The 22,915-nt window shown below is 42.1% G+C and overlaps 1 long non-coding RNA gene across 1 annotated transcript in view; it reads left to right on the top strand.

The window, feature by feature from the left end:
* The window catches only part of LOC135321386 (uncharacterized), a 57,799-nt gene that overhangs the window by 34,085 nt on the left and 799 nt on the right, over nt 1-22,915 (top strand). The gene's annotated exons all lie outside the window — the stretch shown is intronic.

Raw genomic sequence — 22,915 nt, 5'->3', positions numbered from 1 at the left:
TCAATAAATGGCATTACTATTATTAGCCTTCAGTCTCCAACAAGAGCATAGGTAACAAGGGACAGTCCTGACAAGAGCAGAGCCTCTGGACTGAAGTAGTGTCCTCCAGGGTCACTGAAGAAAGGTGTGCTCATGGGCAGGTCATTGTACATCTCTTGGGTACTCTGAAGGGCCAGGGAATGGGGTAGTCTCTGAGCTCACTTGGTGGTCTGGAGGTCAGCAATTCTGTGACCCGGTGTCATGGAGTAACTGGAGAGGATATGAGAGATACTGAGGTGGGCTGAACAGAACTGTGAAATACTCGGTGCTTGCCTTCAAGACCCCTCCTCACCCACCGTTCCTTTTCCATGTTACTCCCCTACACTTCCTGTCCACCCACTTCCTTCTCCCAAGTCAGAGGAAATCATCTCACCAAAATAGTTAGTCTCCAGGGGCTAATACTTCAGCTTGTTCTCTTTCCTAGGGTATTCTCAGTTTAACATGCAGTTCCATGGAGGGCAAAAAGACATGTGTGGTACTCTCTCCATTCTGTGGGAGCCTGCAGGCTAGGAGGAGGAAAAACTAATGAGCATGGTACTGTCGACAAGCACAAAGAGATATTAGCATAGAGATGTGGCCAGACGAGCCTTCATGGGGAAGGTGAGACTTGTTCTGAGCCTTGGAATGTGGTTGGGTTTTGATGGTGAGGCTTTGGCAATGCTTGAAAGTAGAAATGAGAAAGGTGGTGGGAGATAATGAGACAGAAGGAGCTGGATTCTTGTTGAGAAGCATTAACATCCACTGGTGGAACCGTAAGTAGGGGAGGAGATGAGGGAGGATACAGGAGAGGCATTGCTCTCTTACTTGACTCCCTGGTTTCTGATTGGCTTACATACTCTTATGCTAGGAAACCAGCATATGTGCACTCCTCTACAAGGAAACTAGAGGAAGTTTTGAGAAAATAGAAAATTCTACTAGCTAAAGTATCTGTGTGCAAGCTGATAATAATAGAGGCAGGCAGGCATCTTCAGAACTAATTTATGAGCCTTGCAAGAATATTTTAAATTCACATCTAATTTAACTTTGATCTTGTCAACAAGAACTAAGTTTGATCAACTTTTCCACCACACTTGGCTTCAATGTCCTTTTACTGCTTCCCAAATCAAGTCTAGCTTCAGTGGATGAAGAACTGGCCCCATTGAGTTATCTGTATGTGACTTTTATTTTAAAAAGTAGAAACTACTGAGAATTCGGAAAGTTCTCTTTGATTCTAGAATATTCTTGGCTAATATTTCTTTGAACATTGCTTTCCCTCCATTCTCACTATTCTGGCTTCCTAGATCACCAGTGAGACAAATAATGGGTCTTATGGATTCATCCTTCATGTTTTCTACCTGCTCTTTTCATATTTCCCATCTCTTTTATCTCTGTGCCACATTCTAAGAGAATTCCTTGACTGAATTTTCAAGCCAGCACTTCAACTGTTATCTATTTGGCTTTTCAGTCCATTCATTCAGATTTTTATTTCAAAAATCAAAGTATTAGTGTCCATTATCTGCTCATTTTTTATGGATGCAATATCTGCTGGTGTATCTGAGGCTATTAATTCAACATATTCTAGAGTCCTGTTTTGAATGATCACTAAATCTGTTTCCTTAGGTATAAACTCTTCTATTTATTTGTAGTTGTGTAACAAACTCCTTTCTATGGTGTTGTCATTCATCAAATGTTTGGCGAGTCTTAGTTATGTGCTCATTTTTTGTGGCTGAAATTCCTTGTTAGTCAGCTGACTAAGGAAGGACCAAGGACCCCGCCGGAGGGAATAGAGGCACACAGAAACACAAACACAGAAAAATGGCTTCTCAGAGAATGGGTGGAACAGAGAACATGGGGGATTTTGGCCAGGCATGAGAATTCTAATAAAATAATCAAAATTTCTACAAGGCAGGGTAAATGTTCAAAGAGGCAGTGAATGACTCTTTAATAAGTGAACAAGACAATTTGAAAAAGGCTCCAAATGGAACTTGGAAGTTAGATGTAATCAGCATTGTTACAGTTTTCATGACACACTGTATTTTTAATGTAATTGTATCATAGCAGGAAATAATTCACTTCACAGCTCTGCCCATACTGTACGACTTGGGGCAAGTTACTACATCCCTCTGAGCCTTCAGTTTCCTTGCCAGTAAAATGAAAATAATAGAGCCTTCCTTGCCTTGAGATAATGTTGGTGAAAACTATTTATGTAAACCATGGCAGGCATGATTTTGCTAGAGTCTCCTTCTAACTCTCCTGGACTTTAGGAGCAAAGCAGAAATGAACCATCCAGTGATCCTTGAAGAGGTGAGAGAGAAGCATCTCCAGCCTCATATAAGCACTCCAGGGGTCCCTGTAAGGTCCTGAACAGCCATCGCAACTGCACCAGCCACATTCTCCCAAATACTCTACTCCTTTACTGAGGGCCTTCTGTGCTGGGTACCCTACCAGGTGGATGGGCACATGAGGAACATGGCCAACAGGCCCTGTCCTAGACCTCATGACCCAGTAGCAGTAGAGGCAGGCCTTGAAATACTAAGTATAAAAATAAGATGGAGTTTATCAAAGGGAGCACTTTCGGTCCTATGGGAGTATATAACAAAAAACTTCTTCCAGATCCCCCAGATGAGATCAGGTGCCCTCTTAAGCAGAGGCTTAAGATGGTAGGTGTTTACCAGAGAGAGAGATAAGAGTGTGTACAAAGATTCTGATGGTTAAGAAGACACTGTTCTTACCAAAAGTGGGAAATCTCCCTCTTTCCAAATTATGCAGGCATTATTCCAGTGATTGGGAGCAGACATTATTTGTGCTGAAGGTCTCTGGAAGAGCTGGACTGTAAATTCTCACATGGTTTCTTGACCTGTCAGGGAGTGAAGTGGGGAACCAGACCCATGTACAGGTGGGCTCCCCTGAATTGATTTCCACCGTATCTCATTAATCCACTCAGGACATGGGACACAAAAAGGAATCCCTGTCTCCATAAAAACTCAAAGTAACTCAAAGGAATCTTTACTTAACAGAATATTTGAGAGTAGATTTCATTTTCAGTTTGTATGTTGGCAAGTGGTGGGGAGGGGGACATTCTGGTGTTCCCACTCCTCAGGACTGGCATCAACATCGCTGTTGAAAGTTTGGAAGCCATTAACCCTCTGGATGGAAACCGTCTCTAAGGCCCAAGTTTAGTTGAGACAAAAGTGACTTGCCTGCTATTGATGCCATGTTATACATAAAAGCTGTTATCAGTGGTCCTAAGAAATCAACCAGGGGATACAGAAGAACTTGAACTTACTAGAACAGGATGTAGGTAATGAGATTACTTCTGGATAAGCACCCTGGAGGTTACAGGTTCTGTAAGGATGGATGAGTAATGTGTTTGCTGAAGAGCTCTTTCTATACTCAGCCTGGTGCTATAGGAAGCAGTCATTTTCTTACACTGTAGGAACCATCCTCCTGAAAATTAGGGCCCCAGAAATGATAAAGTTGCCCAAATAGTTCAGCTGAATTCTGAGTGTCATTCTCCAGTTTTATGGGAGCCCTAGCTTTGCTCCCATGGAACCCTGGGTATTCAGAGGTTAATGTTTTCCACCAATAGGTAGTTTATGGGTAAGGCAATGCTTCTATATCACCAGGGCAGAATTGGAAGTGGGCATTCCTGAGAGAAAGGTTTCTGTACAGCTTATCAATGAAGAGCATCAGGTCTAAAGATACTGCTTCCCACCCCAACCCCATCCCTGGGAATATCAAAATGGGAAAAAGAAAGATTAAATCTGCTGGCCGCTTAGCTATATAATCCATAGGTCTTATGAAAACTACACAAGATTCTATTTACTACTAAACCTAGGGAAGATTTAATAACCTGTATTTACAAAGCTCCTATTTCTATAAACATCAGAGGGCAGCCAATGGTTCTTCAGCTCAAGTCTGTGACCTACGGGTTTGGGAATTGATGTATACATGGAAAGAAGATGAACACCTTGACAACCCACCTTGTAAGTCCAGCAGGTGAGGCGTGGCAGGAAGGGCCACCCCAAATCATTCTGAACTCACCTCTAAACATTCTGATCCAGTAAATGGCTTATATGGTAGATCCCCAATATACCATTTAATGGACCTATAACCTTTGGTTGGGCAAGTTACTTAACCTCCCTGAGCCTCAGGTCCCATAGCTGTGTAACAGAGGTAGCACCCACCACCCATAGTGAGGATGAGGATTTTATAGTTCATTTCCTTAAAGTGCTGGGTACAAGGGCTAACACCTATTTATTCCTCAACCATTGAAAGCTAACCTAAGCAGTAAAATGAACACCTTCCAAAAGACAAAGATGTCAAGAAGGAGAAAAATATTTCACTAAGAACTGTTTTTTGAAGAAAGAGGTATAAGCGGTGGGCGGTGTGTGGAGAATCATGGATTGGTTTACCCATGACAGTCCCAGTTCATGCCTATTTTCCCAGCACCATTATTAATAGCACCCCCTTTACTCTCAAAAGTTCTCCCTTTGAATAATAAACTTTATGGCCACCTTAATTTTATGTGAGTTTCAAGTGCGCTTTCAGCAGCAGCCACTTCTTTCTTTCTGTCTGCGCCATCAAAACTACGGTGGTTGCAGCTATTAATCATTATAATGGCTACCTTTTATAGAATGCTAAGCTTTATTATATCTAAACCTCACAACCAGTCCCATTAAGATTTTATTCATATATCCATTTTACAGGTGTGGCTTAAAGAGATTAAGTAAATTGCCCAAGAGTATAGCTTTCACCAAGTGTAGAACTTGGGGTGATAGCCTTAACTTACTATACTTTGGGGCAGGCCTCTGTGTACCTTTCAGTCTGGAGCACGGCAGAGTAGGTGGTGACTCTTAAGAATGAAGAGAGCCTCTCTGAACTTTTTTCTTAGTAATAATATTGGTCTCTGACCTCCAGGGCCTGGAAAGGGTACAGCTCAAAGGACTGTTTGCTCTTGACTTGTTAACCAGTAGAAACTTTGCCTCCAGGCTGTGGTGTAGGGAATCCAAGCAGGCCTTGATTTCTTGGACCCTGTGCTCCATTACCTGAGCCCAGGGCATGAGATCAGTCCTACATGGCACCATTTCATTGCCATATTTTCCTCAGAGTATTATTCCAAAGTGCCCAACCATGAAAAAACAGCAGCAACACGTGAAGGTCAAGTCCTCTTTCTCTGACCTTTCCTGGTGTCTTTTAGAGTATATTAACTCTCAATTTATGGATTCTAATACTACTTGTGGATCCCAAGAGGCATTTTCCTTGTGCATATGTGATACACAAGCATGTGTGATCGTAATATTAACTAACACTTACTGAGTACTTACTGTGTGCCAGGCACTGTTCTAAGCACTTTGTAGGTAATAATCTCATTTAATCTGTAGATCAAGTCTAGGAGGTAGCTACTATCAATGATGAAGTCCAGAATCTAGCAGCAGCTTACCCAAATTCACTTAGTACTGAGTGGTAGAACAGGGCTCAGATCCAGGCTATACGGCTCAGAAGCATGCTCTTATCCCCTCTGCTGCCCCTTGCTTTCTTCTCTCTCCTCTCCTTTGTACTAGGTAGCTAACATTTCACAATCTACCTATTTCCAAAGGACTGGAGGCTCCTCAAGCAGACATTAGATAGGCATCTAGGACCATGCCAGGGGATGGGACTATGTATCCCTCCTTTTCGCTAGGACTGCATGCTTTCCAAATCACTGTCTCTTCTTTGCAAAGCTTTCCAGGTCTCCCCAGCCTACCATCACCTCTCTCACCTTGGCTTTCCTTTATTTCCCACAACCGTAGTCAGCTCTTGGTATACATCTTTGGTGACATTTTTAGCATGTCTTTATCCTAATGTAACCCAGGTGCTTTTAAGCATGTGGCTTGACTCACACGTTAGACTGTAAACTATCTCTCCTCCAGCCCTCTCCCAGTTGGACCCCTATTAGTCTATGCAGCACATTTGTGTGATATAGTAAAAAGCCTTTGCCTCTGGGAGGATAAACTTTGGAAAAGGTACCCCTTCAGTGGAATTTGGACTGGATTCCAGGTCCTCCTGCCCCCGGTACCCTACACTCCTCCTCCACTCCATCCTCCACCATCTTCCACCCCATGCCAGTCTCCCTATGTCTGACAAAAGGGCTAAAAAGGAGGTGAACATCTGTTAGCTGCATGTAATTTTAAGGTAGGGCCTATTGAAATTGTTACAGAGATTTACAAAAACATTTAAAATATAAATCTGATTTATTCAGTTAGAAGAGTTTAAATCCCCCCCAAAAAAGAGAGCCAGCTTAAATGGATGACTGAATGTCCAAGGAACCAAAGTTGGCTGCAGCAAATGCTGCTCGAAACAAATCCAACAAAAGCTTGAGAAAGTGGGAAAGTCTTAGGAAGCTATGGGTTAAATACCCCCACCTCCACCCACCACCACTATTTACAAACCATGGCAATTTAGGAAAATCACAAAATCTCTCTCCCAGTCCCAGATTTTGCATCTGTAAAATGGGGCTAATGATGCCTGCCTTCCCACCATTCAGAGGATGATGTGATCATTAGAGGAGACAGTGAATAGTGAAAACACCTAGAGAATCATGGTAGGCAGAGTTAGGATTTAGGATCACTATCACCAGGAACTTCTGTCAAGTAATCACCAAAGCAAAAAAAAAAAAAAAAAATATATATATATATATATATATATATATATATATATATATTGCATGAAAAAAAATGGTGCATGCATTTCAAAAGCATCAGTTTCTGGCAAACATTTAAGTTTAGGAATAATTGAAGATAGCTGCAGTATTTTGGCTACAAGCAAGAAAAGATGGCATAAGGAAAGAACCCAAGAGAGACCATCTTGTGTCCAATTCCTCCATTTCAAGGAGGATTTTAGGGAATGAATTGCATATAGCTTCTTTTGATTCTAAGACAACCAGCTTCTTTGCTAAGGGAGACTTCAAAAGGCTTTCTTGTAGAGTTGCCACAGGTTTAGGGTGGGCAGCAGGGTTATCAGGAGAAACCAGGAATGGTAGAACAGTCCTCCAAATGGAAGAGTGCTAAGCGTTGGAACTGTTCTTACTAAATCACTTTAAAAAATGAATCAAAACAGTGAGTAATTGTGCAGGCACTAGGGTTGCAGCAGATTGGAAAACTCTTTAGCGGTGGAGAGAAATGCCAGACAGATGGGGAAAAACTATGGGAGTCCAGGAAAAGTGAGCAGAGACTAGGCCGAGGGCTTTTGGTGTGGGTAAAGGCAGGCGATGCATTGCATGCGGAAAATGACCCAAATTATGTTAATGATTTATTCAGTCATTAACTTTTCTAGAACACTGAACTCCAACCAAGTACAAAGCATCGTATTAAGATTCTAGTATGGGTAGGTGGAGGGTTGGGAGGGGTGCAGGTAGGACACTAAGAAAATACTGTCTCTGCCTTTAAGAAGCTTTTGATACAGCTGAGGAGAAAGACACAAATAAAAGTAGCAAGGCTTTATGTGATAAACACCACAGGAAAAGAGTATGCAAATTATGGAAGTGAAAGCATAGGGATTGATGCTGATCAGAGGAGGAAGATGGGAATCAGGAGCTGTCTCCCAAAGAGGCAGTCTTTCTGGTCTTGTGGCATCATTAGGATTCTGCTGGAATTAGATGGCAGAGTGCTCTTGGTGATGGCATAGGTTGTGTATTCAGATGTATTTTGAGTATTTTCACAGAAGGCATTGGTCCTAAAGGGCTATTCAAGCCCTAGTGAATGTTGGGAATGTTTAGGAGAGTGTTAAATGTGAAGAGGTCTGTGTGAGCCAATCCTCATCATAAATAAGTTAAACCATGTTGTTATCTGCATCCAGTGTGGCTAAAAATGTCTGGCACCCTTTAAAAGGCTGTTATTGCTAAAGTGTGCACATACAGATAACTTACAAAGAGGTTAATGGGAACCAACTGAGCTGGAGTGTGGTTACCCTGGGTTTTCAGGATACAAGAGTCATTTAGAAGCTCAGAGGTGGTGTCTCAGGCTATTCTGGAACTAAAAGATTGTCTACTCCAAAACCAAAGGAAGGAGCAGGCCAGGCTCATCCAAGACCTTTTTATAAACCTTATCAGATAAATGAGTAATAAGTATTATTAACATGCCCTACCAGTTTTTTTTTTTTTAAATAAAGATGAGAAGATGCTTTTGGTTAACTGTAAGTCAAGGACATAAAGATAGTAAGTATGTTTTTTTCAATTTATTATTTGGTTTTTTAAGTTGTTTTAGTTGAAAATAGTTATTTCATCACAGATGGCACAGTGCTTTGATACAGTCCACACATGAGCACTTGTGTTATATACAACTGGCAGGAATATCAACCATTGAACAAAATGCTGTGGGGGTTAAGGGGAGGCACAGAGTCATTCTTCCTGGAGTTATCAAGGTGCGCTTTATAGAGATCATGATGGAGGAAGAGGATTCCAAGGAGTTAAGTGTGAGGGCCAGTCCTTCCAGGGAGACAGAGCAGCATGTACGTGGGGGCCCACTGCAGAGGACGATGGGTAAAATACTGGAGTCCTCTGAATTTGGGCAATCTGTCACTGCCCACCACCCCAGCTTCATATTCAGTTGTCATTTTCTCTACGAAGTTCTCCCTCTTCCTTCCTATTCTGTGTCACCCATGAGATAAGGGCTTTTGTCAGCTCTCCCTGGGAACAGAATTATATGAATGCCCCTGCCCCTATTCTCTCCTTCCACTAACTCTTCCTCCTTACTGCTGACAGCTTTTCCAAAATCTAGAGCTCACCATGTCACTCCTCTACTGAAAAACTTGAAGACTCCCTTACCCATCAATGTTCATTTTTATTAATATGGGATTTTCCCATTTTTGGCAAAAGAAAATATCTGGATTTCCTATTCTGCAGTAAAGAAAGGATAATTTTAACTTAAATCTGGGAGAAAAGACTTCAGTGACAAGTTCTGACTATTACACAATCCCATGAGGGCAAATATTTGCTTCCTCTTTTGGAAGGAAAGAGCATGGAGGAGCATGGGCCATCAAGTAGAACTCTGCGTTGTCACTTGGTCACTTTTCTGGAGGCTGGCCCAATGGATTATGGGAGAAGGGGATAAAGAAGACACCGCCCACCCCCATGGAGCTTATAGTTGCAGGAGAAGGAACAGTACACAGATAATCATCCAAATAAGTACTTAATTACAGTTCTGTGATAGAAAAGGTAAGAGTTCAGGAAAGATTAAGCCAAGCTAGATAGAGGTAGACTTAAGGCCTCGAGAAAAGTTGAAATTGCCAGTGGAGAGTATGGTATGAGAACTCCCAAAGAACTCAAGAATTTAGAATTTGGAGGAGGAGGAACAGGCAAAAGATCCTAAGAACAGTCAGAAGGTATAAAGAAGACCAAAAAAGTATTTTTATCACCAAAGCCAAGAGGAAGAAAGTTTAACCGCATTGAATGCTCCTGAGAGGTCAAGTCTGATTAAGGTGGAAAATTCATATTGGGTAAAGCAAAAAGGCTATTGGTGGCCCCAGCAAGAGCAGTTGCTGCAAGGTGGTCAAGTGGGAAGCCAGAATGGAAAGGAGAAAAGGAGAAAGAGGCAGTGTCTGTACATATCTCTTAAATTACAAGCTTGGCTGTGAATGAAGAGTAGACAGAACAGTAGGTGAGAGCTTGAGTGATGTGTGGAGTTAAGGGAAGTTGTGTTTGCTTGACTTTATTTGTAATGGAGAATTCTAGCATGTATTTGAGTGCTAAAGGGAAGAATCCAGGTGTGAGGAAGAGGTTAAATATTTGGGAAGGAGAAGGTATACCTACTGGAACAGGATACTTGCACCTTAGGAGAGGATGAGATCCGGTGCACATGTGGAGGGACTGGCCTTGGTTGAAGGAGGGACATGCCCTCCCTTGTACTATATATGGGAGGAGAGGGCAGGTGCAAATGCAGTCCATCAGTTTTCTCTGCCAAGCTTCTGTCTGGGAGTAAAGGGGTTGGAAGCATAAAGCTCTGAGAGGAAGAAATGAAATGTGATTGTGAAAGTGGCAGAAGCTTCTAGAAAAGCATGGTAAAACTGCTAAGCAGTGTTGAGGACCCTAACAAGGTTGGAGAACATGAAGTTGGAGCCACACCCAAATGTGCCATATTCTCCAGTCACACTGATCTGCTCAGACACAGGCATAAATAAGTCCTAGGGGCTTTGCCAGGCAAGGACCATCAAGAGGGACACGACAGATTTAGTAATATTTTTAGGACACTGTGGGAAGAACTATGCCCTCTAAGCTAGATACAAAAGGAAGTAAAGATAGGAGGATGTTCATGGGCAGAGAGAAAGTGGAGGGACCACAGGCTTGGAGATTTCATTGAGGCTGGAAAATAGTGAAGGAACTTGAGCAAATGAGCTGGAAGGTTGTGGTGAGAGAATGACATTTCAGAGGACGTGCAGTTTCTGATGATGTCAAGGTCCCAGCTGCACCCCTGGGAGTGTGCTGAAGTGGAGGGAGAAGGCTGTTGAAGGTGCATTCGTCAGGGAACTCTGCAGCCAGGGTGTTGCTTATATCAGCCATAAGGACATTTAGCTGCTGAGGATGATGGGGTGGAGAGGAAGACACGGAGAAAGAGGCTAAGCCTTCAGTGACTAGAGGAGTCAGTGTGAACCTTAAGGAGCTTACGGTATTTTAGAAGGAAAAGGGGAGCAATGGTCCAGAAGCACCACGCTGGAAGACCAACCCCAGCTCCCAACACTGAATCAGGGGATGTATGATAGAAAACACATCTTCTTCTTGTAAGGGCAGACAGGGTCAGCCCAAGTTCAGGGGAGAGATGGAGTTGGAAAGATCACTGGGGAAGAAGAAGAGTTTGGTGGAGCCTGGGGAAGTAGGGAATGGGAGCTGGAATGGGGGGAGGGCAGGCAGAAAGCAGTAGCAGTTCCTGGAATAGCAAGAAGACTTGGTGACAGCTGTAGCATGTATCTCGGTGAAGTCTGGGGATACTTAATACTCTCAAATGAGTTCAGCGGCATCAGCTTTGGATACTTTGTAGAGGGCAAAGCCACCCAAATTATGACAGGCATGGTTTACAGATCATGGTTTCTGAAGCCCTTTATGTCACTTTAAAGTGCACAGATAAATTACACAAAACAGATGTAGCATTGGTCCACCAGCTTTACAGAAAAACACGTAAGTAATCAGACATCTGAGCCAATGAAATTTTTTTGTGTATTAAGTCCTATTTTATCTGCCTTTCCAGTCCCTTCCCCTGCCATTTGCCCAACACCCCACCCAGCTGTACCAAACCAATCCTAACTTCCCAGGCACACCGCCCCGATTCTGGCCTCTGAGATTTTGTGTGTATGCTTCTCCAGTATAACACCTGGGCTGGAGGCAGGTTAGCTAGTGTTACCTGGTTAGCCTTTATTCCTTCTCCTCATTAAATCAGCTGAGCATTTTTCATCGCCTCAGGGAAGCAGAGTACAGAGGGAAGGAAACGCTTTCCGGGCTTGTGGGTTTCAAAAATCCAGGCTCTATAGCGGTAGGCAGGACTGGCCACAGTGGCGGCTTTGGGAAAAGAAATGTGGGATAAGAGCAATGCTTCTTACTCCCTCCTCCCACAGAGAGATGAAATCTTCTCAGGCTGGTGGGAGGAGGAGAGACAGAAGAGGACAGTTGAGAGATGGGGCGAGTTGCCCGGATAAAGATGCCCTAGGATCTTGCTTCTTCCCCAGGCTCTGCAGGAAGCAAGGCACAGACTGCTTTGCTCCTGTGCTCCCCTCTCCTAGTGGGAGTTTGTCATTAACCCACCCAGCCTGCTAGCTTGTCTCATTTTGGCTTACATTATGCTTTAAATTTGCTTTCACTAACATTATTTAAAGTTTCGAATATCTTAAATTTTAAAAGTCCACATTTCAGGCCTCTTCAAGGAAAATGCAGAAGATCGGCCCACACTGGACCCACATTCCCTGTGGCAACAATCTGCTGTCCCTTTCAACAGGGCAGGTGCTACCCAACTCCCTTTGATTATTACCCTCTGACCGATGCCCACCAGGCCTTTGTGGCTGTAGAGCCTCAGATCCCCGATGCCCAGGGAGCTGAGTGCCAAGCTACAGACTAGCAATTAGGACCAGTCTTGACAAATCGAGTTATAGCCTCAGAGACAAAGCAAATCTACTTTCCCCAACACTGAGAAAGTAGCTGGTTTCCTTGGTGGAAAGCTACAGTAACCCTCTGCTCACTCCTCAAGTTTGCCCAGATTCAGCAGAGGAAAGACTTACCTTTCACCTTGCAAAAGACTCAGACGCGACCCTTCTCTGCCAGGTTCAAAGAATATGTGATAACACTCTCACAGGTCACATTACCAGCACAAGGATTTCCTCTCATTAAAAGGGCATTTGCACATCTGCTGACAGAGCAGGGCAAATGTTGGCACAGCCTGAGAGGTTAAACTATACACCCAAGGTCTCACAGCTAATTAGTGACAGAGTTTAGAACTCAGGCCTCCTCTTTTCCCAGCCAGTGCCCTTGAAGATTAGACTGTTTCATTCTGCCTCAGAAGCCCTTCCTTTCTCATGCAAATAGAAATACTTCTGCCAGTTCTTTCTCCAACCACAGAGTCAAGGATGAGGCCACAGTTTTGATCACACCTCGACTCAATCAAATTTTCCAAGTTTATTTTTACTTCTAAACTATGGGTTTAACAGATTTTTAGAGCGTGTTTTCTAAAAAGAGCTTATATTTGCTCTTGCCCTTTTAGAATAAGCTTTCTAAAGCTGACCTGAACTGTGTGGAGACAGCCAGAAGGCAAAGAACCGACAAAGCAAAGAGATACCACTAATCTCCAATGGGCCTCAGCACATGAAGATTTTCTAGGTCTATTCTTCCCTTTTGCTCTTTTGTTGCAGCTGGATCATTGTCTGACTAGGAGCATTCATTCTGGAGGGAAAGGCAAGGTATTGAGTGAGCTTGATGCATTTTACTACTCTCTCTATGGACTTGGCTGTTGTCATGGTTACTTTTTTCAAAACACCGAGTTGGGACTTTCACCCTTATTCCACAATGGAGAGGAAATCAAAGAACAGGGTGGTCAGCATCCAGGGGAATCTTATGAGAACAGGACTTTCCTTGCTTCTACCCCAATATGCTTCCTACTCTGGAGGGCAAGCCTGCCCTACGTTCCAGACTTTTCATTACAACGCTTGGATCTCTATCACTCCTAGGCAGGCTGAATTGAGCCACATTTTTCCCCTGAGGGTGGTGGAAATCTCTTAGGGACAAAATCAGCCCCATGCCTGTATTGGTGGCGATCCAGAGTTGGAGTGCCTGGGCAGGTGGATCTGGAAGGAGCTGGGTGACGATCTCAAGCAGGCGGCTCCGCAGCCAGCACCAACAGAATTTGCATGGCCCAGTGCAAAATGAAAATATGGAGCCCCTTATTCAAACAGCAGGGGTGAAAAAGCCTTTTCCTTTCTTCTGTGGTCTTTCCACCTGTCATGGTGTTTCAAATTTGCCATTTAACGTTGTGCTCCCACAGGCACAAGGATACTTACGGGGCAAATGCAGACCCCTCACAGGTGCCCCGGGGCCCCACCCTGTGACTCAGCCCCCTGACTGTGCGCCAGTCCCATTTCTCCCCACATCTGTGCCCAGCAGTGCTCACTGGGCAGGATGGAGGAGGAGCAGGCAGTCTAAAACTTGAAAAACTGCAGGAGGTGAGACCCTGTGTGAGCCAAGGGTCCAAGTTCCTGGCACATCCACTGTCCCATTGGACTTTGCTTACAAAACACAAATTCAAAGATAAAATTGTTAAGAATCAATATGGTGGCTGCAGATCATTAAACAGCAAGCACGGCTCCTTCTGAGAGCTGGGCCCTATGTGACTCCAGTGGCTGATTGCCCAGGCAGCTGGCAGGCCTGCTCCTGTGTCAGAGGGAAGGGTCCTCCCTCTGCAGACCTCAGCCTAGCAGGCAGGAAGCACTCAAGGGAGCTTTAACTCGACAGCTGGTCAGCACTAGGCATTGTTCTTTCCTCCACTCCTTCTCCCAGCCTAGGAGAAAGGCAGATACTCAATAGACAAATAGGAAAACAAAGTACCAGACTTACTCCTCCCTATGTTTCTTCTAGGACACTGTTCAAATCTTTCTACTGTGTAGGTGGGATTGCATTAGTTACACCAGCCCTCATCTCCCTCCATCTCTTTAAAACCATTTTTGTTGAGGCATAATTGACATACACTAAACCTCAAATATTTAAAGCATACAATTTTATGAGTTTTATTTCATATGTATAATTGAAACCATCACCAAAATCAAGATAACATTTTCATCACCCTCTTGTAATCCATCCCTCCTCCACCCCATTCCCAGACAACTACTAATCTGCTTTCTGTCACTATTGATTAGTTTACACTTTCTAGAATTTTATCTCAGTGTAATCATACAGTCTGTATTCTTTTTTGTCTGGCTTCTTTCAGTCAGCATGTGAATTTTGAGACTCCTTCACGTGATTGTTAATATCAACAGTTAGTTCCTTAATATTGCTGAGTGGTATTCTATTGTAGTTAAGCCATAGCTTTTCCATTCATTTATCAATGATCATTCAGGTTGTTTCCCAGTTTTTTTGGCTATTCAAATAACACTACTATGAACACTAGAATACAAAAATGGAATAGCTGTGTTGTATGGTAAGTATATGTGTAACTTTTTAAGAAACTGCCAAATTATCTTTCAAAGAAACCGTTCCAGTTGCTCCACATTCTCACCAACACTTGGTGTGGTCAGTCTTTTAATTTTAGCCATTCTAGAAGTATCTGATTGTGGTCTTAATTTGCATTTCCCTAATTACTAATAATTTTGAGCTTTTTGAAGTGAGCATACTGGCCATTCATTTATCTTCTCTTGTGAGGTGTCTGGTCAAATATTTGCCCTATTTTTTAAAATTGGTTTGTTTGTCTTAATGAATTTTAAGAGGTTTTTAAAAAAACATTCTGGATTCAAGTTTTTTGTCTAGTATATGTGTTCCAAATATTTTCTCCCAGTCTGTGGTCTGCTTTATTTTCTTAGTATCGATTGAAGATCAGAAGTTTTTAATTTTTGATGAAGTCCAAGTATCAATTTTTCTTCTATAGTTCATGCTTTTTCATGTGTTCTGAGGAAACTTTGCCATGTCAAGGTCGCAAAGATTTTTCTCTTGTTTTCTTCTAAAATTTTAATAGTTTTAGGTGTTACATTTAGGTCTGTGATTCATTTTGAGTTAACTTTGTGTATGGTGTGAGGTAAGGGTTGATGCCTACCCCTCACCCCCACCCAATGTGGATATCCATTTGATCCAGCACCATTTGTTGAAAAAACTCTTCTTTTCCCATTGAATTGCCTTGGTACCTTGGTTTAAAATTGGCAATATGTTTCTGGACTCTCTGTTCTATTCCATTGATCTATGTTTATTTTTTGCCAATACCAAACTGTTTTGATTACTGTAGCTTTATAGAAAGTATTGAAACGTGAAGGTAAGGTTGGTAAATTGGAAGAGAAGTTCTCCAACTTTGTTCTCTTTAAAAACTACTTTGTATAGTGGCTATGGAGGTGTGCTGTTCAGATCTTCAAAAGAACCTAGTATTGGGAGCATAGTTGATGGCTCCACCCTGTGGATTCACTGTTCACAGAAAGGCCATCTTTTTCTTGGTAGCTCCCAGCCAATGACTAAGTATGGTAAGGGTACTAGTGATAGCCCATTCTAGCCAATGCAGGACTATTCCAATGGGCAATCTTTTCTTGGGGATGCCCCTTTCCTGACTAAAACTCTCAGAACTACATTGTAGTCTGAAGCCCTTTCCCAATTCTTCCTCCCCTCTCTCCTTTCATAGGTGTTAGACCTGCATTGGGATCTGATAGTTTCCTTGTCTACTTCTGCTCTCTCCCCTTTTATCCTTCCTTGTCATTTTCCTCTATAAATCTCTTGCATATTTAAATCCAGTCTTGCTGCCTGCTTCTCAGAATTCCCACACTTTGGTTATCCAAGGTCTTTTGCATTTCTATATAAATTTTAGAAATCAGCTTGTGAAATTCTACAAAACAAACAAACAAACAAACAAAAAGGCCTGCTGGAATTTTAATTGACAGTTTATTGACTCTACAGAACAATTTAGGCAGAATTGCCACCTTCACAGTATTATCTTTTATCACAAATCTGATATATCTCACCGTTTATTAGGTCTTTTTCAATTTCTCTCAGCAATATTTTGTGCTTTTCAATGTAGAGGTCTGAGACATCTTTTGTTGGATTTATTCCTAAATATTTCTATGGCTTTTGGTACTACTGTATTGAAATTGTTTTTAAATTTTTATTTTTCGGTTGATTGCTAATAGTGTATAAGAATACAATTGAATTTTGTATGTTAACCTAGTATCCTGAAACCTTGTTAAATTCATTGCTAGTCTCAGTAGTTTTGTCTCAGATGCCCTTACCTTTCTAAACAAAATTTTCATGGGACTCTTGTGCTCTGGTAAGAGTCAGGTGTGGGTAGCTGAAGCTTCAGCCTTTGGCTCCTCAGAACCTCCTTGCCCCTGACACCTTTGAAAACAGCTTCTGAAAATTTCTCAAGAGCTCCGAGACTCCAAGTAACACAGTGAAACAACCCATTGTCCTAGCAGAGATGATATTTACTGGTACAGTTTGCCCATGTGTTATAGGCATTTTATCTAATTTTAGTCTTTAAAAGAAAAAAAACACCTTGTGAGATAAAAAAAAATCAGTTCCATTTTAAAGATGGAGAAATAGAGGTTAAATCTCCTTGATAGTGTCTCACAGTTGGTTTCTGTCTGAGGAAGGATTAAAGTCCATCTGTCTGACCCCAAAGTTCATGCTTTCTCCTCCCCAGCCTGACCCAGGCAGACAGCTAGATTTCAAAACGGATTTCTGCTGAAGGCCAAGATTTTGGACTGACTAATTCTGCACTCACTCAGCACATGGGCTGGCAGGTCAGGAGGCCTGACTGGGCTCTGGTATTCTACCCCAATGGCACCTACCATTCAGTCTGGCTTACCAACTTCCTGTTCTACCCACATTGCTTTTTGAGGGTACCAGTGACTTCTCTATCACCAGTCTGATGAATTGTTTGTTCAAAAGACTAAGAAATTTTCACTTCTCTGCTGCCTTTGCAGAGAACATCTTCTTGAAACAGACTTCTTTTGGTTCTCTTCTAAAGTCTCTGGTCTCAAATCTTTATCTGTCTTGTCCTGATTCCTTGTTGTGAGACCTCTTCTCATTAATCACCCAGGGTAACCCAGTCTTTGGACTCAGGTCTCCTGTTTTGTCCCTCTCCATGTTTATTCTTGGAGACACTCTTTCAAACACTTGTAGGAGCAAGACCCCTTCTCATCAGGTCTGCCAGTTGCCTAAAGACACAGTCACCAGGCTTCTTGGGTATTCCAGAATACCCCTATGGTCCCCATAAAACCATTAAAATATCTTGGAAATTCTAATAGTTTATCATCTAAGTGATGTTTTCCAGGTTGCCTCCTCCCCCACCTTTCTCTACTTGCAGAAGAGCACAAATTCTTAGACTCAGTATGTTTTGATTTATACTTTGGGTAACACATTTAACATTTCCGAGGAAATGTCCCCACTTGGATAAGCACATTTATAGTATCTAAACCATTTTGAAAAACAACCTCACTAGGTAGTTAATTCCTAAGTTTCTCTTACTTCTAGGGATACCACCGTTCTCTTTGTTTTCCATCTTCCTTCCCTTCTTTCATCTAGTCATCAAGCCTCGCCCATTGTTTGCTCTGAACTCGTCTATGCTTTATCCTCTGCAGTTATTGCCCAGACCAGGGCCTCATCTGTTCACTCCTGATGAGTTCAAGATTTTAAAAGACTGATCTTCTGGTCAGTAGTATCCCTCAGTCAGGGTCAGTGATACACAGGACAAAACTCTTTTCCTCTGGAATTATTTGTCACAGGTGTCCACAATCTAGTGACATTCAAAAACCAGGAGCCAGCATCAGAAGACCCTTATTGATTCCCCATTTTCTATTCACTTAATTCAAACTCCTCTATCTGATCCTTAAGGTTTTCTACCAGCGTCCTAAATCACCAAGTTCATTGTTCATATTATTCCTCAGTATGGAACTCTTTCAGCCAAAAGAGGAAACCCAAGTTTGCTGGCCCTTTTTTTTAATGTGACCTGATCAATCTCTCCTCCATGCTTTTCACCCATTTTATTCTACATGTCGTGAATGCCAACTTTCTGTCAATCTTCAATTTCCCGTCTCAGTGTAGACCCTAGCCCTATATTTTCCTATTCTAGGATTTCTTCTTTAACCCTTTTCAACCTTCAAGATATGTATGTGTTCTAGAGTAAATATTTTAGAATTTACTTAGCAAGTATCTTATTTGCTGTTAAACTAGCTCTGATGAGCAGAAGTTCCCACATTAACTGGAAATGAATATCACTAGGCGTTAGCTTCTTCAAGACAAGGACCATGTCTTATTTAACTTTATATCACCAGTATCTAGTCCAGTGCCAGGGACATACTTTAAGCCAAGTAAATATATATTGAATAAATAATCACCACTTTATGGTGTTGGGCCCTTTGGCAGGTTCCTTAAATGCAGAAGAATTTCAGCGTCCTAATCTGGAAAACAGTGTTCAGAATATTAGTATTATAGATTACGAACATTAAATAGGAAAACCTGCATAAAGGTCCTAGCACAGAACTTAGCACAGAAAGCTCAATTCATGTGAGTTCACACCTTCCTGTTAAGTTTTTAGAATTGTCATCAGAATTATTCCCATAGTTACTGCTGCATATCAGGGTATTGGGTATTTATGTAGGAGCCTCTTCTGGGATAGTACCAAATTCAGTGGGGGTCCAACAGGAGAAAAATCCACAAGGACTACTGCTTACAATACCTTTGTATATCAGTTTTTGTGTGGGGCCTTGCTGTGACAGTTCTGGCATGCAGATATATGCTGGTTTATCTTTTTAGGGGATTCCATAAATGCATCATCTGTTTGGACACTAGGCTTCATAACGGTAGGGGCCATTTTTCCAGCCCCTTCCTTACTTTCCATACAGAAGAGAAATTTTATGATCACAGTTGAACAGCCTTGGGACACGTCAGTGTGTTCCCTGCAATACTGAACTCTATGTATTTATATCCAGCAGGGAGAATGAAAATTATTAATCCTGCACTGTTAAATCACTTTCATAGATTTAGTAATTTTCATACTTTTGGAGTGGCAATAGTTCCTAAACTGAACTGTGCCCTCAGTTTTTCTATCTGTAAAGTATGGGCAAGAGTTTGTACTCTTACTTCCTCTTAGCATTAACAATTATAATGATACAGAGGAAAGAGCACTGGACTGGGAGTCAAGAGAACTGAGCTCTATCCCTTGCTTTCACTAGCTGCACAGACCTTGGGCAAATCACTTTGGCTTGGTTCCCTCATCTCCGAAATGAGAAGTCTAAATTAAGCAATCTCTGAGTCAGCTCCCAGATTAAGAATGATACGTTTTTAAAGACATGAAATAAATGGTCCTCTTCTACCGAGAGTTGCCAGATGCGAGGAGACTTTCTGCACACTTTATAGAGAGGGGGATTTGGCCTGTGCTATCCATGGTAGGTATGTGGTATCTATGCTCTGACCATATGTGTCTTAGCACCACACACCACACAGGAACTCATAGAGGGTGGGCATTTCTGATTGGAGACAAGAGCGCTAGGGAAGAGGAGGCATGGGGATCACTTGGATACTTTTGCACAAAGATGATTATTATGTTTTGTACAAAAATAGAGCCTGTTACCAAGCATTTTCAAATTTCCTAAGCTGCCCAACAGCCCTCTGATTTCTGGTTGGAGGGATTACCCATGGGTTCACCCCAGCAGAGAGGGACTGGAAAAAGAAATGGGAGGTTTCCTATTACACCTGTTAGAGAGCTAATCCCTCCTCTGGGGATGGACTCAAGTGTAGCAGGTGAAGAACTGCCCTTGGTATTCACTTGATGATCATGCCAAGTTCAAGACAGATCACCTCCAACCCCAAGCCTCTCTGGATCCATATCACACCTTAGGATCTGTATGTACCTATATATACCACCATATTTCCCAGTTGTAGGAAAAGAGCCACAGGGTTTCCAGTCAACAGACTTGAGTTGAGGTCCACCAACAAACTGTTGGGCTTTGGGCAGGACTCTTCAGGTCTTTGAGCTGACTGATGTTAAGAATCAAAGGAGATGGGGATATGTAAGGTGCTTTGTTCCAGAGTTAGTCATAGCTGCCTTGGCCCCTGCTCCTTTACAAAAGCTCCTCCCCAAATACTGTTTTGGGGAAGTTTTGTTAAATTAGCTCTCTAAGACTAATCCCTTTGTCAGGGATATTTGAAGAGGGGGCAACAACATAACCCAGAGGCTTTAGAACCAGAGTGGACAGGGCACTGCAGTCCTGCAATTTTGAAGCAATGTCCTCAGGAGAAAGCTCTGCTTTCTATAGCACCATCTCACCCACCCCCGACTCCACCCACACCTGGGTTCCCTTCCCAGCCACCTGAAATTGGTGGCATGTCACTTGGCCTGCTTCCTCTCTACCTGTGCAGTCCCTCACTGTTGTGATCCAGGGGATGCCCCCCAGTTAGCCCTGCCTCAGGCTCTGTTCTCACAGAAAGGCTACCTCAAAGAGTCCTGTCCCACTTGGGATGTGCATCATGGCAAAGAATGGTGACATGCCCCGTGGCCACCACTGCCACAGCCCAGCTGAGTGCCCCCTTCCAATTCATAGCCTTTGACAGCCATCGAAAATGTGGGATCTAAGTGGTTTCAGTGATAGATTAAAGAGCCTCTCCTGTGAAAAGATGCCTAAATCTTCGCTGCCAGCCCACCTACTCAGAACTTTTGCATTACTAAGACCAGAGAGACTATTTGAAGGTCTGTGTAAAGTGGTCGCTTGTGCCACTGTGGCACAAGGAAAGCGCACTGGCTGAGGAATCTGGGTGTAAACCCCAACTTTGCCATTCACTGTTTAGGTAACATTTCGGCAAACTGCTGAACCTGGTTTACTCATAGGCCAAACAGAGATGCCGATGCCTTTGCACAGTTGTGAGGATTAAACAGAGCTGCACATTGTAAAGTACCCAGCCCACAGGGGCTGCTCTGAAGGTTTTTTCTTGCTTCTCTCTCACCAGAGAAAGACCATATTATCTCAAGTATGACTGACTCATTGAAGAGGGTTAAAATTTTTTCTGTTAAAAGGCCAATCACTTTTCTGCCTGATCATTTCAATTCAGGTATTAAGCTGTCCAAAGTAAACAGATTAGTTTGCAGCGAGGATCTCCCACAAAGCAGAACTGTTTGGCAGTCGGTCTGCCAGCTATTACCCTCCGCCACCCCATCCCCCGACCCCCAGTCCAATCCCAGCCTAAGGGTCAAAGGAAAAGAGCCATCAAGTTTTGTCTGTGATTTTTAGACACCAAATAAGGATTATGAGAGAAATTTCTCATTCATGAAACTAAAACTATCCTTTTTCCTGGGAAGCCCTCACTAACGGAGAGGTTCATTTGATTTCCTGGTTTATGATTTATATTGAGATCATTTGTGTCTATGTGTGTGTTTCAGAAGTAACTAATCCAGTATAGCAGAATGAGTTGGCTTAGTCTGTAGTGGCCAGTCTGTTCTAAGTATTTCATTGATTATCTCAAATCCGGTAATTGTTTGTCCATTTGGTCAGAGGACTCATTAAGACAGCCAAAATGACAAGCTCTACAGGGCCATGGGTCCCCTTTGTTTCCTTATGCATAGATAAAACATAGAGGACTTTACCTTCAAAGAACATAGTGACTGGATTTGAAAAATCTTAAAGAACCACTGCAAAAACTTAGCTACTATTTGCAACATAAATGTTACCATCTGCTTTTTTTAGTTTTCATTCATATTTAGTAGGCTATGTTACACTTAAAAGTGAAAATATATCCAGACACACCAACACCATTAATGTCTTATTGTTATTTATCTAATTTCCTTAACTTAAAGCTGCAGACAAGTTTCTACAGTAATGACAAGTCTGTAAATATGAGTACGTTATATCTTTAGTTCTAAAGGACAAAGCTATATGTTTTTGTGCTTTCATAGTACATTGCTTTAAAAAAAAAAAGATTTCTGCAATTCATTTGAAAATACCTGTTACTAACTTTCAAAGTAATCACAAGAAGGAATTCTTTCTGCCCGAAATTGGTAGCAGTGACAGAAATACAAGTCATAGCAGCTTTTTAAATCAAGTGTAATCATATTGGGCTGATAAGGAGCCCTGTCTTAACAGAGTAATTGTAGGTTTCAAATTTTCTGGGACCATCTTGATTTTGAATTGGGTACAACAATGCCCTGACCCATTGTCAACTCTGTATTAAGACTAAGTATTCCATTTTCTGATTCCAAAAAGATGTCAGTATACAGTTCAATTTAAAGATAAGCGGCACACACAGTTCTTATAAAAAACGAAAGTATCACTGTCCTAACTTATCTTTCTTGAAACTGCAGTTTTCTGAAGTCTGTTTGCTTAGATCTATGATATCTCTGTAATGTTTCCAAGTTCAACGAGGAAGATTTTTATTTCACCCTCACAAAATATCTCCTTATCCCCTTTGACTACCCTAAGTGGGTTTATCGTTACACAGTCTTTAATTTAAGGGGTTCAGATAAAAAAACAACTGTTCCTCATCTCCAACTCCAATTTTGTAGAAAGACATTTAAGTCTTCAACTCCTGGGTACCTGAAAAAAGCAAACAAGGTACAGATGGCTGGAATTTCTCCTCTTAGCATTGGAATGAATCTTTTCTTATAGCAATGAAAACAAATAGAAAAATGCTTAATTTTGTGCTGTGAATGAGAAAAAAGAAAAAAACAGTCCTTGAATATTTGCAACAAAAGACCATCACTTGCTACTGGAA

The sequence above is a fragment of the Camelus dromedarius genome, chromosome 5, assembly GCF_036321535.1.
Source record: "Camelus dromedarius isolate mCamDro1 chromosome 5, mCamDro1.pat, whole genome shotgun sequence".
Taxonomy (NCBI): Eukaryota; Metazoa; Chordata; class Mammalia; order Artiodactyla; family Camelidae; genus Camelus; species Camelus dromedarius.
Note: the sequence above shows the minus strand (reverse complement) of the source record. Positions and strands in the feature narration are given on the sequence as shown.